Below are 18,478 nucleotides of genomic sequence, written 5' to 3'. Positions count from 1 at the left end.
TTCAAAAAATAAACCACATATTGGGTAACAGTCAAAGTCTGTCAAAATTCAATTACATTGAAATTATATCAAGCATCTTCTCAGACCACAATGCCATAATATTAGAAATAAATTACAATAAAAACAATCCAAAAAATTCAAATACTTGGGAGATTAATAGCATGCTATTAAGTAATGATTGGATTACCAAAGAGATCAAACGAGAAATTAAAAACATCCTGGAAACAAGTGACAATGAAAACACAATTCAAAATCTATGGGACACAATGAAAACAGTCCTGAGAGGGAACTTTATAGCTCTAACTAAAAAAAGAACAATTATAATAAGCCATCAACTCTACAACATAAAGTATTAGAAAGATAACAATAAGAAAAGTCCAGAGTGAGTACAAGAAAGGAGATAATTAAGATCAGAGCAGAAACAAATGACATGGAGACAAAAACAAAAACAAAAAACAAAAAAACACACACACACACACACACACACACAAAACAACAACACCAAAAGATCAATGAAACCAAGAGCTGTTTCTTTGAAAGGATAGACAAGATAGATGACTCTATATCCAGGCTCACCAAGAAGCAAACTAAGAAGACCCCTCCCCCCAAAAAAATCAGATATGAAAGAGGTGAAATAACAACAGACCCCACAGAATACAAAAGATTTTAAATAATACTATAGACAACTCTATTACAACAAACTAGACAACCTAGAGAAATGGATAATTTCCTAGAAAAATACAACCTTCCAAAACTTTATCAGGAAGATTCTAAAAATCTCAATAGGCTGATAACTATTGAGAAAAATAAAGTGGTCATCAAAGAGCTTCCAGCAAACAAAAGTCTGGGGCCAGATAGCTTTATAGCGGAGTTTTAGCAAGGAAGAACTAAAAGCTATCCTCCTCAAACTATTCCAAAAAAATTCAAGAGGAAGGAACACTTCCAAGCTCATTCTGTGAAGCCAGCATCACTCTAATATCAAAACCAGATAAAGACAACCCAATGAAAGAGAATTACAGCCCAATATCCCTCATGAACACAGATGTCAAAATCCTCAACATAATTCTAGCAAATTGGATCCAGTATTACATCAGAAAGATTATACACCATGACCAAGTAGGATTTATCACGGGGATGCAAAGATGTACAATATCCGCAAATCAATAAATGTGATACATCACATAAGCAAATTGAGAAATAAAAATCAGAGTCCTATCAATTGATGCAAAAAAAAACACACAAACATTTGACAAAATCCAACACTCTTTCTTGATAAAAATCTTCAAAAAATGGGACTAGAGTGATCATACCTCAACATAATAAAGCCTTATATGACAAACTTACAGCCAACATCATAATCAATGGACAAAAACTAAAACCATTTTACCTAAGAATAGGAATGAGACAAGGATGCCCACATTCACCACTCCTGTTCAACATAGTAGTGGAATTACTAGCCATAGCAATTAGAAAGAAAAGAAATTAAAGGTATCCAATTTGGAAAAGAAGATGTAAAACTGTCATCTGCTGATGACATGATACTGTACATAGAAATCCCTAAAGACTTCATCAAATAAATGAATTCAGAAATGTAGCAGGATACAAAATTAATGCCATGTAATCTATGGCATTTTTATACTTCAATAGTGAAATTATAGAACAGGGAGATTAAAAATAATCCTATTTATTTTCTGATCACTTGAACTAAAGTCCTCTTTTTATTACATTTGAAGTTGAATAATTTTGCCAGGTAATAACATATATTATCAATTCTTTTCATCAGAAGATCATTCATTCTTTTGGATTAAATAATTATTTATTCACTAAAAAAACTTATTCTATTTTATTTACAAGTTTTCTAGTGCTGTAAAAATCCAATTTTCTGTTATTGAATTGTTAGTTTTTATATTCACAAACTTCTTTTTCTCTATATTTTCCTTCTGAGTTTTTAAGGCAATTTGAACTATTTTTCTATGTTACTAATTTAGTTTTAAGCTATGTTAGCTTAATTCTTACTATTTCTATTTTCTTTAAATATTCTATATATTGTTCTTCTTTGGATGAGTCCCCTTCAATTGACCTTGAAATCTCTTTAGGATATCTTTTCACTTAATTTAATGTTTGTCCTTTGCTTTATTATTATAGTTTTCATTTTAACATTTTTATAATGAAGAAATATTGTAGAAATATTATGTACATGTTTTTCATGTCTTTTGCTAATCTCTCTAACCCTCAGCGATTCATGTTTACCATATTTGGTTTTATTGTTACTAATCCATTATAAGAAAAACCTAATATGCTAAGTGTCCAGTCATTCAGTTGGCCATTCAACCAATCAAAGAGCAATATGCTAATGATATGCTAAGATATGCTCACTATGATGTGCACTGACCACCAGGGGCCAGATGCTCTGACCAATAGGTTAGGTTGATGCTGGGGTCAGCCAATCAGGCAAGAGTAAGAGATGAGCCACATATGCCCTGGAACCTTTTTGCAGTCCCTACCAGGCTGGCCAACCTCCTGTATCCCTCCCTGGCCCTGATCATACACCAGTGGGGTCCCTTGGCCTGGCCTGTGCCCTCTCACAATCTAGAAAGCTTCAGAGTATGCCTGAGAGCTGTTTCGGCCTGATCCTGCAGGCCATGCTGAGGGATCCCACTGGTGCACGAATTCATGCACTGGGCCTCTATTATTTAATAAGGAGGCCTTTCTCTTAACTTCCATAAATCTAAAATTAGAGAATTTCTTTAGAATACATGTCTAGCATATCAAAATTTTCTACTTATCCTCCCAGATATTACTTGAGAGCTGAGTATTTCATTTTGGATTAGCTGTTATATTATCTGATAGCAAAAAAATAAAAAAAAGTAAATTATTATAACCTGGATTCTTGATAGATACAGATTCTTGATCTGAAACAAGCTACACTGTCAGTCATTTTTTGTTGTATTTGAATGATATTCTCCTTTATGCAATTTTATTCACTTCACTATTCAGGTTTCACTTCATCTAGTCAGGAATGTTTTGTATCTATATTCAGTTAGATTATTTTCCTAGTTCACTATGAATCCCTCGTATCTTTGATTTAGAAATACTGTCAATTCTAATGATTTATTTTTCCTTTCCATTAGTATCTCCCCAGAATGTACACTCCCTTAAAAGTTCAGCAGGTAAATGATGAGTAACATTTTGGCTTTGGGCCATTGTTTATTATGTCATCATAGAGCAAACATATTTGTCATCTTTTCTCAGTAGTTTTGTCATATTTAGTTTTTCTTTGATTTTCAGTCCTTGTAAATATATTATTAAAAAAATACAGTTTTGAATCACTAGGGACATTAGTATATCGACTTTTTCTTTAAAATATCCTTATGTTTCCAGAAGAATAGGAAATTGTAATAATGTAGTGACTGCATTATTTTAATAATACATAGTATAATGATATGTGGTAACTTTATTGGTTTCTTGTTCATGTTGGCAAGTAGAAAATTTTGTGCTACTGTTTATCTGTTCCTATATATTTTTTTTTTGGTCCAAATTAGTGAGAATGGTGATATATTAAAAATGTGTACAAGTATATATCCTCCTATTTAATAAAGAGATAATATGCAAATTGACAGTCATACCTTTGCTCAAGATGGCTGCCCCCATGTGGTCACAAGATGGCTGCCTCAAGATGGCCAGCAGGGGAGGGCAGTTGTGGGTGATTAGGCCAGCAGTAGAGGGTAATTAGGGGGGACCAGGCTGATAGGAGAGGGCAATTAGGGGCAACCAGACTGGTAAGGGAGCAGTTAGACATTGATCGAATTGGCAGGGTAGTGGTTAGGGGGTGATCAGACTGACAGGCAGAAGCAGTTTAGGAGCAATCAGGCAGGAAGGCAGGCAGGCAAGCATTTGGGATGCAGCAGTCCCAAATTATGAGAGGGATTTCTGACTGTTGGTTTAGGCCCAATCCCTGTACCAGTTGTCAGACATCCCTCAAGGGATCCAAGATTGGAAAGGTTGCAGGTTGGGCTGAGGGACACCCCCACCCAGTGTACAAATTTATGCACTGGGTCTCTAGCATAATGAAAGCCTAATTTGCAAATCAACTGAGTAGCAAAATGACCAGTGGAATGATTGGTCACTATGATGCACACTGACCAGCAGGGGGAAGATTTTCAATGCAGGAGCTGCCCCAGCCTGCAGGCCCAGGCCAGTCAAGGTGGGTGTCAGCTGGGGTCCCCCTATTGCCCCGTTAGTCACCCCGCAGTTTGGCCCTGATTGTTGGCTAGGCCCAAAGACCCTACCCATGCATGAATTTCATGCACCAAGCTTCTAGTTTGTATATAATAATATTTGATAGGTATTAATTACTAAGTTTGTTTTCCCAGTATGTTCTTGTATAGTTTCTTAGAAACCATTTTTAAAGTACATGGCCTTTTTTTTGTGTTTTGCAACTTTATTATTTTGAATAGTTCCATTCATGAAGAGCCCAGTTCTAAGCCACCCTGTGATCACAGGGCGAACAGGCCAAGGTGAGCCACCTGCGATCACGGGCGAAGTGCCCAGGTCCAAGCTTCCCTGGAATCATGGGGCAAGCAGGCCAGGCAGAGCTGCCCTGAGATCACTGGGTGGTCAGGCCGAGCTGACCAGAGATCATGAGATGAACAGGCCAGGTAAACCTTGGCCAAGCCACCCTGCAATTTCAGGCAAAGAAACCTCTCAGCTGGCCCACCTGTGCAGCACCTGGTGAGGAGTCCAGGGCCTCTAGCCTGCAGCCATGGTAAGTCTCCCGCTCCCCAGAGTTAGGAGCACCAGGGCATTTACCCAGGGGCCTGGTCCTGACTGTGGGGGTGATGAGTTCCTACAGACTGGGGTTTGACCCCCAAGCATCACCAGTAGGAGACCAGTGCCTTTGTTATTGCTGTGTGTCTGGGTTTTAATTGGACAAATGCACGGTGGTCCTGGTTGTCAGCTTAACAAAATCTTTTAGGATGAGAATTCTGTCTGGGTTTCCTCAAATTCCCTCAGCCCCTACTCACCTCTCTGTAAAGGTGCAGAACAAATGAGGCCCTTAAATAAAAATCAGAGGTCTCCAGCAACATGGGTCTCTCTCATCACAGTCATTTGGACTGAATAGCATTTGAGTATTTATCGAGGCACCATGACAGAGAGACACAAGCTCAAGTCATGATCTCTGCCCTTAAAAAAATTCACAATCTTATTAGAGCCAGTGGGTGATAAAAGCACAGTAATAACATCAGAATGTAAGGCAACAATTCAGAGAGGAACAGAGGCAATTACTAGGATGATTTTTCCAATAATTAGTACAAAGAGTATGTACTATGAATTAAATAAAAAAATATGTGTGCAAGTAGCTGCTTCATGAGTATGGTGTCCCTTCCTATTTTAAAGGAAGCTGAATTCCATGTGAACTATGTACTATGCTATGATATCTGAGGCACAGGAAAAGAGAGGCCCTAAGTTTACTATGCTTTAATATTTGAGTGATTCTTTATTGTTCAATGTAATTTATTTCTGTATGCTCAGTTTTGTAATAATTAAATTACTAGAATAATACCTCTTACTGTAAAATATTACTAGAAGGTCAAATGATCAGGTGACATTTATTGATATTTTCTATAAATAAACACAATCTCTGGTATGCTAAAGTGATAGGTATTATAGAAATATTTAGATAGAGAGACCTTGATTACAAATGAGGCTTACTATCACTACCCAAATTTATTGCTTAAAAAAAGCAGGAGCCAACTAGAAACTTAACCAAATATAAGCCCTTGAAGATCAAATGCAAATTAAATAAGCTTTGCTATTACAAGAGCAAGAAGAAAAAATTAAGATGCAAGAATGAAAACCACATTTTATCCACTCTAATTAGCTGTTAAAGAAAAAGAATTGTATACTATGAAAATACTTAATACAGATTGTAAAGATATTTGTTCAAAGAGGATTTCCTAGAGTAGCTGATATTTCAGGGTTTTTTAAAATTTATTTTTTATTTATTATTATTTTTTTTTAATGTGAAGAGGTTAGCTAAATAAGAAAAAGCTTCAGGGGTCCCAAATTTCAGAGGGTGCAGGCAGAGCTGAGGGAACCCCCCTCCATTCACGAATTTCATGCACCGGGACTCTACTTATCTCTATAAATATTCTCTTAGAGCCAGTTTACAAATTTTATAAACTCCTACCTTAATTCACAGCATTTATTCAATTTGTTTGGAAATTTTCGTTGAGTCATCAAAATACATGAAATGACACAAGTTCACCTTTTTCTAACTGAGTTGACTGAGTTTCTTCTTTTAAAGTGAAAGTCACGTTTCATAGAATGCTTTCAAATTTTCAGTTCAACTGTCTTTTAAACCATATTTTTAAAATATAAGAAATGTTCAAGATTCAAGACTTATACTTATTAATAGTGTTAATACATTGATAATTCTATTATATATATTTTTTCAAATAATATTTATTCTAAGATTATGTAGGAAGTTACTCTCCATAGAACTCTGAAAAGAGTTTTAGGGGTAAAATAGGCAGGTTTAGGGAGTTTTAGTAATAAAGAGAGTCTTTGGGGGAGGATAGCAAGATGAGGGCTTGGAGCTGCCAAAAGGCATACGTTCACAGAGAAAAAAAAAGAGGAAGAGAACTACATTCATTCACAGAAGATAGGGAGAAGCCATGGGTATGGGGAGAAAGAGGAAAACAAACTTTCACATGGAATAGGGAAATGTCGGCAAATGGGAGAAAGAGGACAACAAATTTTTCATAGGAGAATGAGAATTCTACTATTGAAGGGGAAAAAAGTGGGGGCACCACGTGGGATTTAAACTTTGAAGTTGCTATATTGACCAATCAGAAGGGAATATGAAACAAACAAACAAACAAACAAACAAAAAACACAAAGAACTGCAGTCTTTATAAACCTTAGAAAAGGAGGTTTATTGGGTTATCACCTTGGAATCCCCTCGCTACGTGGGGGTCTGTACTTGCTTCCAATAAATTTCCACTTTCTTCATCTACCACTTTTGCCTGTGGCTTCATTCTTTGAATCTATCTGGATAAGAACCTGGGAACGAAATCACTCTTGCATCCTGCTCAGGAGAAACAACCTGACTCAACTCCTTATTTTCATGTGCATTCTACACTGATGACTTAAAATCCTTCTCATGTTCAATCTTTCCAAGTTTCTCCAGTCATACTTTGCCAACATCTCAAATCCCTTTAAATTCCACCGTGGCTCTTCTGTATTTGAAATTGTCCCACTTATCAGTTCTTTTCTCAAAAACTAACTCTTTCAGTTTTCCCTCTTTCTGTTAGTGAAATAACATTTTCCTGCTCCCTGGGCTAAAATTATGTCATGTTTTCTCTGTTTCAACATAACTTTTATAATTAATTCACAGATATTTAATTAATTATAAAAGTTACTAATATCTAGATATTTAGTAAGATTAAATTTTCAAACACAGTGACACTATTTAGGATGATACAAAAGAAGCTCAAAACTGTTTTAATAAAGCGTTGCATTTCATTAAACCCTTTGCACTTACGTTATTACATTTGGAACCTAAAGGAACCAAGTCTTGTTACTAGTGTACAGATAAAGCACATTGAAACAGAGAGATTGAGACCTATTAAAGATCAAGAGATAGCAATTATCAAAATTAATAATAGAAATTAGGTATTTTAACTATAGGCGTAGTGATCTTTCTGTAAGACCATGTTTTTATATCAAAGATATACACGAGTGACCAGATTATTATAATCTCTGAATAATAATAAAGAAATATATTTTTATTAAATTATATATATATATATATTAGAGGCCTGGAGCATTAATTCGTGTATGGGTAGGGTCCAGCCAGCCTGGCCAGGGGGAAGGGACATGGGCGATTGGCCTGCCTGCCTGCTGGTTAAACTCCTGGTCTTGCCATATATGCTTCTCTCTGCACAGGAGCATTTCAGCTTCGGAATGCCCTGCTGACAGGCTGTTTGTTTGTATGCACATGGTTTACTGTAATAGGATTTGTGACTTGTCCTGTTCAGGCAGGCTGAGTAGATGGAAGTTGTTTCACTGGTATATTCCCTGGTTGATGAAGATAATGGTCTGGAGTGGACATTTAAATGTCACTAAATATTTATTTCAGTCAATATTGCTTATTTTAACATTTTTTTTGTCATTGGAATAGTCTGGTGTTTGTGTGTGTGGCTGTATTAATATTAAGTGTGGCTACAAAGATCCAAAGTTTCTTTGTACTCACTGCCAAAACTCTATTCATTTATACTCATTTCCAGAAAAACAATACTTTCAACACTTGCTTACTCTCTAGTTTTCAGATTTACCACTCCTTACACAAACTTCAATTCATTTCTCTTAAAGCTAGATCAATCTACTTTATACAACATATATATTTGTATAGACACTTTCCTAAATAATCTAATAGAACTTTATCATTCTTGCATCACCTTTGTTAATTTAGTCTTAATTAACTACACAAAATTTTCTTTATTTCCTCAGCCTATGAATCCTTATTCAGTCACTAAAATTGAACATTGTTTTATAAAAACCTAATTATTTTTTGCCAATTAAGATTTATCTGTTATAAATGGAAAAAAATGGAAATAAACTAAATGATATATTTAAATACAGGGTAAAATATACCATTTTATTAAATTTAAAAGACTAGAATACATCTACACATAACTTATGTTTTTTTTTATATATTTCAATTTTTTTCTCCATATTTAACTTTATACATATGAGAATAAGTCTCAAAACCACACATAAATCTATCTGTTAATAAATTGGTAGTGTGGATATGTACAAATTACGTTTTTATAATTTTATTGCACGTTTTATTGTCAGTTCTGTTCCCTTAAAACTGAGTGTTGTGCCAGTTACTTGTTGAGAAGCACAGGTATACATTATGTAAAACATTTGAAACTAACAAACAGCAATCACTAATGTGTCATAAAAACAATGCATAAATGGTGTATTACTAGAAAACATATTAAAATATAAGTTTGATGTTCACACTTTTTTTCAAAATATTGCTTTGAAAAATATTTTAAAATCTGAGATCTAGAACATTATTTTTTCAATGAGTCCTATGACTGTTTATTTAAAAATTATCCATTTTGTCGCTACATATTACTTCAGTATTTTAACAGAAATCCTTTAAAAACACTCAATGCAAATGCTTTTATATATTTTGTTGTTTGGATGCTTTATCAATTTTAAAAATGACTTTCTTTATATTATCATTATTATTATTATTTGTTAATCCTCACCCAAAGATATTTTTCATTGATTTTTATAGAATGAAAGGGAGGGGGAGAGACAGAGAGAGAAACATCAATGTGAGAGGGACACACTGACTGGTTGCCTCCCATACCCTCCCAGACCAGGTACATGCTTTTGACCTGAGTCTAACCTGTGACCCTTCAGTTCTTGGGCCAGTTCTCCTTTCCATTGAGCTAAACCAACTAAGGATATATAATTTTTTTTGCAAGAAAAATGCTGGCTGCCCTAATTAGTTTGACTCAGTGGATCGGGTGTTGGCCTGCAAACTGAAGAGTCCCAGGTTCAACTCCGGTCAAGGACATATACCTTGGATGCGGGGGCACATCCCCAATAGGGGCTGTGCAGGAGGCAGCTGATTGATGTTTCTCTCTCATGGATGTTTCTAACTCTCTATCCCTCTCTCTTCCTCTCTGTAAAAAATCAATAAAATATATATTTTAAAAAATGGTGGCTTCCCTCTCTCACTCTCTGTTTCCTTTTGCAAACACATTTTCAATCCCAATGGTACTGACATGGTCTAAGAAGTTTAAGTTTATTTATATTCCAAGTTTTCTTCAAACAGCTTCTAATCTCTTCATTTAGGATTTGTTATTCTTATGCTTAATTATTATTAGTTATTATTATGCTTTTTGCTAATCTTATGCTAACCCTGTTTTCCTCTTATGTATTTTGGACAAAAAGGGTAAACATACTAAACCAGACAATCTTAGGGAAGGCCTGCTTGGCGTCCTTACAAATTCAGACACTAAAAGTAATCACATAGGATGCTCTGAAATTAAAACTTTATATATATACATTTTGTTGAAAGTATCCAACATATCACCTTTTTTTCCTCTTTGACCCCTTACCCACCCTTGCCCTAAACCTTCACCACACTATTGTCTGTGTCCATGGGTTATGCATATACATTTCTTGGTTGATCTGTTCCAATCCACCCACCCTAAAAGCTGTCAGTGGTGGGTAGTCATGTCATAGGCTTGAATTTTACCTGACAAAAGTTAATCTTCACCTTAACTGAGTCTGACCATTGTCTTTTTGCATCTATGATAACATACCTTTGGAATGTCAGGATAAATTCCTTTTTTTGGAATGTCAGGATAATTTTCTTTTTTCTGGACATTTCAAAGCACAGGCACCACATGGGAGCAGAGACCACAAATCCCTCATAGTTATTATTACCATGTTAATTGTTCACTGCTGACTTTTTATGCCATCCCAGATGTTTCCCCACTTCGCCTTGTCTCACCTCCATAATCTACCACCAATGAATTTCATGTTACCCACTTATATCTTTTGATTGTAGAGTATAAAATAAGGGGGGAAAATCCTTTTTTTGTTTGTTTGTTTGTGTTTTTGAGCATTTTGTTAATCCTTTGAGATTTTGGTTCCAGGCAATTATTGACAGTTTGGTTCAAATAAACAAAAAAATCATCTACAGGTTTGGATGTTTCTTATGTTGATATTATAAAACTCAATGATATAGCCCCACCGTGTGCTTAGTGGCTGAGCGTTGACTTATGAGTCAGGAGATCACTGTTAAATTCCCGGTCAGGGCACATGCCTGGGTTATGTGTGCAGTTGGGAGTATGCAGGAGGCAACTAATGATTCTTTCTCATCATTGATGTGTCTCTCTTTTTCTCCCTCTTCCTTCCTCTCTGAAATCAATAAAAAGATTTTCATAAAGAAAATCTCAATGATGTGAAAACTTATTTCTACTGCAGGATATTTTGAACTAGATAATCTTAGAGCTTTCTAATTTAAGTAGCATTTTATCATCATTATTATTTAAAGAGTTGTCAATCCTTTATGAAATAGCTTTGGGGAAAAGTGACTATTCTTGGCTAAAATTTGGCAATGACATGTTGATTTCTTTGCATTTTATTACCCTGATAGTCAGTGCATTTAGTGTCTCTCAGATGTAATGTTGATTATACCTAAAAATCTTGCTAATTCATATTAAATTAAAAGCTTTTAAAACCTAAGATTATAATGTTGCTTTTCATAGCGTTATCCTAGAAAAGTGTGGAAGGCCTTTTTCTGTTGCTAGTGAGTGTGGGGTTGTTGGGGTGCCACTGGAATGAGCATTTTGGAAGACCATGGGAGGAATAGATATGGTAGAAAGTTGTGTGTGTGTGTGTGTGTGTGTGTGTTTCTATGATATTACATTCCTGAGTTTCCAAAGTCCCATTTACCTTAGTCCAGTTATAAAAGAAATATAGCTGGAGTTTCAGTAGAGCTAGAAGAAAAGACAGTGTTCAGAGTTTTCTTTCCATGTTGGAACCACGTGCAGTTCAGCATCAGACTAGGAGTCCATCAGTCTCTGTGTGTGTCAGTCCACGTGGCCATGAGCCACATGGAGGAATACATGTAAGCATGCCCCAAGCAATAAGAGTTCTGAGAGCATAAGAGGAACCAAGAGAACAAACTCCTTTGTTAGAGGATTAAATATCCCAGATTTTGAGTCCTTGCAGTGGCCATGTCCATTCCCTCTAATGACCTGTTACCAGGTGTGACTGTCAAGCAAGTACCTTCCCAACATTAATTCAGTTTACTGAGCATGTATTGATATTTAGTCTCTTCCCTATCCAGTCCCTTCCCTCTATCATCAGCTGATAACAGTGTTAGCTCCCTGGGGACTGTATAACTTTAGCTTCCTTTTGAAGCTGTTCAAATGACAAACCTATGATATTTTCCTCCTTTCATGTTATTCATTACTAGTTAATTACAAATGTATCAATAAAGGGTACTTGCCTAATATTTTCAACTTTATTTTATTTGAATGAATCACCTTAATGTCTGTCTGATTAGGCCATTCAAAAGTATCATGATATTACTTATATTTAATGGGATTTTAGAAGCATCAATTGGACTATGAGTTCCTAAGGAAAAAAAAAAAACAAAACAAAAAAAAAAACAGCTAGGTTATTCTTAATAATGCAAATCCATAATACAATATATATTGCTCTAAGAACATGATGAATAATATATAATACCTGTATACTTGCATACAAAAATATACATTTGCCAACACTACAACTATGTAACTTCTTTATAATTGGTTTGTTTGTTTTTCTATTCCATCATCAATATCCTGCACATGCTACAGTGAGAATTATTAACGGAAAAGTAAAATGGTAACAGTACCCACATCAATGCCTGGTAAACAATTCTTAAAGAGAAGCATTTTAAAGACTGTTGTTGTTGAAATAACAGCAAATTCTAAATATTACAGTAGTTGAATCAGTACAAAAAATTACTACTTTCAGGCTCTGATGAGTCCTCAGGGGTACATCTGAAAAACAGCTCCAGATGGTTCTAGAGGAGAACATTCTAATGATACTTATATAGTCAGACCTTCATTGTTCATCAGCATGTCAATATCCATCTTCATTCTTATAAACTCTATGACCTAGACCTACCACATACCTTAATTTTTATTGGTAAGAATTAATTTTGTTTTGCCAAGGTGAGTCAAGGAAGAAAAAAAATACACAAACACACAAACAATTCACATGTAAATCAGAAAAAAGTTGATGCAAATTGCCATGTAAAGTCCATTGTGCTGGTCAGGATGATTCTTCCCTATGTGTAATCTTGAGAATGACCCTTCTTTTTGTTTACAGGTAATTAAACTCACAACACTTATTTCACCAAATTCCTTCCAGTTGTTATATTCTGGACATTCTTATAATGTTTTATCATAACCATTTGCTTTGATGAGATTAGATGATAATCTCAAATCCACATTTAATTCAGCTCAATATTCAAGTTAGGCATCATTCCAGTTTAAATTGCTACATACAAATGAAAGTTCTATTTTATTTATGCTATCACTACAATCTGCCCATTATTATTTATTAAGCCAAAATATGAGCATTTTCTAAATATTGAAATATAACCCAGAAAGTACGACATAAATTCACTTTGTGGACAAAAAGGAGCCATGTTTTGAATCTGACAAGCTTAAGGGAGGCTTTCATGGTGGGTCTTACAAACTCAGAAACCTAAAGTAACCACAAAAGATGGTCTGAAATTAAAACTTTTTAACTAAAAATTACTTTATGGTGAGTGGGCATGTCCTAGGCTAGGATCTTTCTTGTCGAAGGACAGTTTTCACTTTAAGCCCATTTGTTGTGTTTTTCCATCTATGATAACATACCTATAAAATGTCAAAGTAACTTCCTTTTTCTGGACTTCTCTTTTTCTGGATATAGCACTAGAGCAGAGACCACAGAGCCCTCATTGTTGAGTTTATTATTAACTGTTACGTATCCTGGACCTGAGAAAGACAGAGGGAGCTAGGTAGTCAAGAACTGGGACTATGATGGGGGTAGGATGTAAAACCGGGAAACCTAGTTAGGTTTAGAATTGCTAAGGCAACCCAGCTGGGTATGGAAAAGAGGGCACACGAGGAGACAAACTTTAAAAAGTATGGATGTTGCTAAAACAAGCAACTTTCAGATAACCAAATAGAAAGCAATAAGATGTATAAACCAATCCTAAGGATGGTGTTAAGACAGACTTTTTTTTTAAAAGACCAATCAGGAGCTAGCAAGGCTGTATCCACCCACTAAATTTAAAAGTGAGCACTTCCTCTCTCTCCCCATCTTGCTCTCTTCCCAGCACACTAGATTTTGGGTTGATGGCAGTAAACACGCTCCCCTGCACCCGCATGGCTTATGGCCCTGTGGGATTCCACACATGTACTAATAGACTTTAACACCCAACTGTAACATGGAGTGGAAGCTGTGGACCCTGGCTTGCTCCTGGGATCCCAGTTGCACCTTTTCCAGGATTAGCTTCTCCACTAACTGTTTTTGTTTGCAATTTCAATCTTCTGTTTTGAGAGGACAGACTCAGACTCAAACATCCCATATTTCAATTTCATACTCACCTATATAAAAGAAGTATGTGTCTTTCATTTTAATTTTTACTCAATCCCAGAATTTTCCCCTCTTTGCTTTTTTCCACCGACTTAATCAATTACCAATATATTTTATTTAACCCACTTATATCTTTTCTTTTTATTATAATTATAAAATCAGGCACAAAACTGCCATTCTCTGGAGCATTTTCTCAATCCCTAGAGATTTTACCTCTCAGCAATTGTTGACATTTTGGCAAAAAAAAAAATCTCACAAAATTTCTTTACAAGTTTAAATGTTTATTATGTTGACAATTTAATCATTTCACTGAAATCATTTTCTTCTTTTTATTTTTTAAAATATTGATTTTAGAGAAAAGAAGGGAGAGAGAGAGAGAGAGAGAGAGAGAGAGAGAGAGAGAGAAAGAGAAAGAGAGAGAAGAGAGAGAGAGAGAGAGAGAAACATTGGCCCCCTGCTTCTTTCATGTTCCCTACTGAAGATCAAGCCCGCTACCCAGGCATGTGACTCAGACCAGGAATTAAATGGCCACCTTTTGATGCATGGGTGATGCTCAACCAAGTGAGCCACACTGACCAGCTCTGAAATTATTTTTTTTCATTACATATGGCACATAGAGAGTGCTCAGTGGTACAACCCAACTAGTCAGAGCTGATTTGCCTATTTAACTAATATATATAAAATAACTTTCTGTAAGTATATTTTCTCATTAGTGATATTCTTAATTGTTTATTGGAAAAAGCTTTTGTATTGATATTCTTACTTAATTGTTTTTGGAAATAACTTTTGTAGAAATTATAACAAAAATATTTTTTGATCTTACTTTGTGTTCTTATTCTGTTATATTTTTCTCATGCATTTGGTTATTTTTCTAAAGCATCTCTATGTATAAAAGACTAATATGCTAAGTGTCCAACCAGTCACTACGATGTGCACTGACTGCTAGTGGGCAGCCACTCAATGCAGGAGCTGCCATGACACGCACTGGCCATTTACAGAGAAACAGTACTACAGACCTGGCAACCACAAAACAACACTTGGCCTCCACCAAGTGGGACAATGGCCTCACTACCACCCTGGAGCAACAGCCCACCTAATTGCAGTCTATGCTACTGAGACCCCATGGTGCAAAATGCAGCCCACAGCCTAGCCCAGCCCAAAAATGGTGGCTGTGGAGCCAGGTAATAAAGTCACATAACAACGCTCGGCTTCCTCTCCCTAGCATCAGGCCATTTAATAATAAACAGCACAGTGGACCTGATGAGCACAAAGCAACACTCAGCTTCATTCAAGTGGGACACTGACCCTGCCACCACCCCAAACTGACAACCAACCAAATTGCAGCCAACACTGCCAAAACCCCATGGCACAAAATGTGGCCCACAGTCCAGCCCAGAAATGGTCACTGTGGGTGCCCGGTAATGACATATTGTAACAAGGCCTGGCTTCCTCTCCCTAGTGACTAACTTCCTTGGAGTTTCTTCAGCCCAGGAACGCAACTTTTTTTCTAGCCAGGTGGAAATATTTTTACATTTTAACCAAATGTCTGTGAAGAATTTTTCCGTGAGAAGCATTCATCTCATTTGAACCTCACAGAAGTTCTGGAGTAGGAAAATAGGAGACTCAGTGGAATCCTGTTTTCTTTTCATTCGCCAAAAAACAGAGATTTGGAAAACTTAGAAACTTGACCCAACTGAAAAGAAATAAGAAATGGTGGACCTTGAAAATGACTTCAGGTTTTCTCAATGCACAGAATATAGTCAAACACTGCTGCAGTTAAGTATTTCATCATTTGTTCTCCCTGCATGATCTGCTTTGTGATGATATTTACTGCTGTGTTGCTAACAATAACCTAAAAGAGAAGTTGGGGTGCTTCACCGGATTGGAAAAACTTTAGCTAAGTCAGAAAGCAGGTCTAATTAAGCAAATTTATTCCATATATATTAAAAGCTAAATTGACTCACGCATGTGTGATACATACTGGTATAAAGCTCTCTGATGCCAATTGCATGCAGGTGTTTTGTCATCGTCGAGCATGAATTTGGCTGACACTTCTATTATATTATAGAGAAGGGGCCAATAGTGATATTAAAATATTTCTTCTAATTAATTTCCTTCCAATGTGCACAGATTCCTGCACTGGGCCACTAGTATAAAATATTGACATTGGAAACATTACTTAAATGTCTTCATAGGCTATATCTTGAAACACCAAGGATTTGTGGGGAACATAAAGAGTTAAGGAGAAAGAAAATCCATCTATATATATATATTTCTTTTTTTCATCTAACCTTTTTCTTCCAGGCTTATGGAAAATTCCATGTTGCCTATTAATATTTTCCCAGTTTAATGATAAATCTCTCACTACATCAAACACTTTGGATATTATTTTATCTTTGTTTTATTTATAACATATTATTTTTTTAATTTTGAATAACTTTATTTGTATATCTAGTTTTTTCTTCAAAAATCTAAAACATTTTAAGCATATCTATTTCATTATAGTGGTCGTGATGTTTCGCATTCATTAAATACCCCAATAAATATCTCCTGAATAATATAGCAACACATATATTCATAAGACTATGTTTGAGAAGTAAAGAATTATAGAATATAGTATAAGGGTGAAAGAGGCAAGATATGCAAGTTATTTCTAGTTATAATTAAAAAAATAAATTTTACTCTGTGGGATACAGGAAACCTTTGAAAGTTTAGAGCAAAATATTGACATGTGATTTACATTTTAGAAGATCTTTGGATGTTGTTTGAGGAATATATATAGTAAGGCAAGAAAACAAGTCTGTTTAGTGGGATCATTATAGCTTATATAGAGAAGGTAATAGTTTGATCCAACTGGTAGATGAAAATTTGCTAAGAATTAGAATATGGATATTTGGTGGTGGTGGTGGGTGGGACACACAATCAACCCAAGCTGTAAAAATATTTGACAAAACACAATACTGTTTCTTGATACAAGACACACAATAAACTAAAAAAGAAAATATGATAAAAGGCATCTATGAAAAACAAACAGTTAGAATATACTTAGTAGTGTAAGAGGTCTAAGGTGGAAGCTATTTCATTAAGTCAGGAACAAGACAAACATGCCCTCTTTGGTATGGGGTTTTTATTTGTTTTGCTGACAAAAATACTCTGTAATTATATAGTGGTAATTACTGCACCATTGTGAATATGCCAAAAATACTAAATTGAATTATTTGAAATGATGGTTGTTATGGTATGTGAATTATAAGTCAATTAAAAGATGATTCTCAATGAAAGTTAATGTTTCTAGAACTTGCTGCCAAGATACGATAGAGATAAATGAGTGATTTCTTTAAGATGGTAATCCTAAGAACTGGAATAGCAGAGTTATCATTCACTAAATTCATAAAGTCTGATAAAGTATTAGGTTGTTATTTAGTTATTTCTTTTTGTGGGCTAAAAATGAGAGTTTTTCTTATGTATCTGCTAATCAAGTGAATTGACAAGCAGATGAATTTGGTTGTTTCTTTTACTTATACATTGATTTTAATTGAGATATAATTTACATGCTATAAGATTATTTTTATAAATCTGAAATTCAGTACTTTTTAATATATTCACAAATCATGGAATAATCACTACTGTCTAATCCCAGAATATTTTTGTCAGCCAAATAGAGATCCCCATTAACTATCACTGTCCATTCTAATCCCACCTACAATCTTTGTCTACTATCTGTCTCTAGATTTGCCTGTGCTGGACATTTTATATTAATGAAATCATACACCATGTTTGGCAAACTCATTAGTCAACAGAGCCAAATATCAACAGTACAACAATTGAAATTTCTTTTGAGAGCCAAATTTTTTAAACTTAAACTTCTTCTAATGCCACTTCTTCAAAATAGACTCTCCCAGGCCCTGATATTTTGTGAAAGAGCCACACTCAAAGGGCCAAAGAGCTGCATGTGGCTCGAGAGCCACAGTTTGCCGACCATGGCACTCTGTGATAATTTATATTTAATTATTTTATTTAGCATGATGTTTTAGACTTATTCATGCTGCTCTAGGTATTTGTTTCTTTATCTGAATGAAATACATTCTTTTATAAATATGCCACATTTGTTAAGACATTCATCAATTGATGGATGTTGCTTTTATTTTTTGGTTATGAATAATGCTTCAATAACCATTCATTGAAATTTTCAATTTGCCTGGCTACAAACCTAGAAGTAGAATTTCTGGGCCATATGATAACTCTATATTTATTGATTTTGGAGAGGAAGGAAGAGAAAAAAAGATAGAAACCT

Source organism: Pipistrellus kuhlii, unplaced genomic scaffold (genome assembly GCF_014108245.1).
Source record: "Pipistrellus kuhlii isolate mPipKuh1 unplaced genomic scaffold, mPipKuh1.p scaffold_m20_p_2, whole genome shotgun sequence".
NCBI lineage: Eukaryota > Metazoa > Chordata > Mammalia > Chiroptera > Vespertilionidae > Pipistrellus > Pipistrellus kuhlii.
The sequence above is the reverse complement of the archived record's forward strand: the minus strand, read 5'-3'. Positions refer to the sequence as shown.